Source organism: Triticum aestivum, chromosome 2D (assembly GCF_018294505.1).
Source record: "Triticum aestivum cultivar Chinese Spring chromosome 2D, IWGSC CS RefSeq v2.1, whole genome shotgun sequence".
NCBI lineage: Eukaryota > Viridiplantae > Streptophyta > Magnoliopsida > Poales > Poaceae > Triticum > Triticum aestivum.
In genome coordinates this window covers 73,718,790-73,719,116 of record NC_057799.1, presented here as the reverse complement: position 1 = coordinate 73,719,116, position 327 = coordinate 73,718,790, and positions in this window count along the sequence as shown.

The window sequence follows — 327 nt, the reverse complement described above, 5'->3', positions numbered from 1 at the left end:
ATCGGGAAGCAATGGAACGCGTCGGAGCCAACCGGCTTGGACGGAACAGGCGATGGAAACGAGGCCTGGCGTACCGCAGAACGGAGGAAACAGACCTCCTACGGTCAAAACGGGGGTCCTGTTGATCGGGAGGGGTGTGGCGTACCGCAAAACGGACGAAACAGACCTCCTACGGTCGAAACGGGGGTCCTGTTGATCGGGAGGGGTGTGGCGTACCGCAAAACGGACGAAACAGACCTCCTACGGTCGAAACGGGGGTCCTATTGATCGGGAGGGGTGTGGCGTACCGCAAAACAGACGAAACAGACTTGTGTTGGAGCACTACGG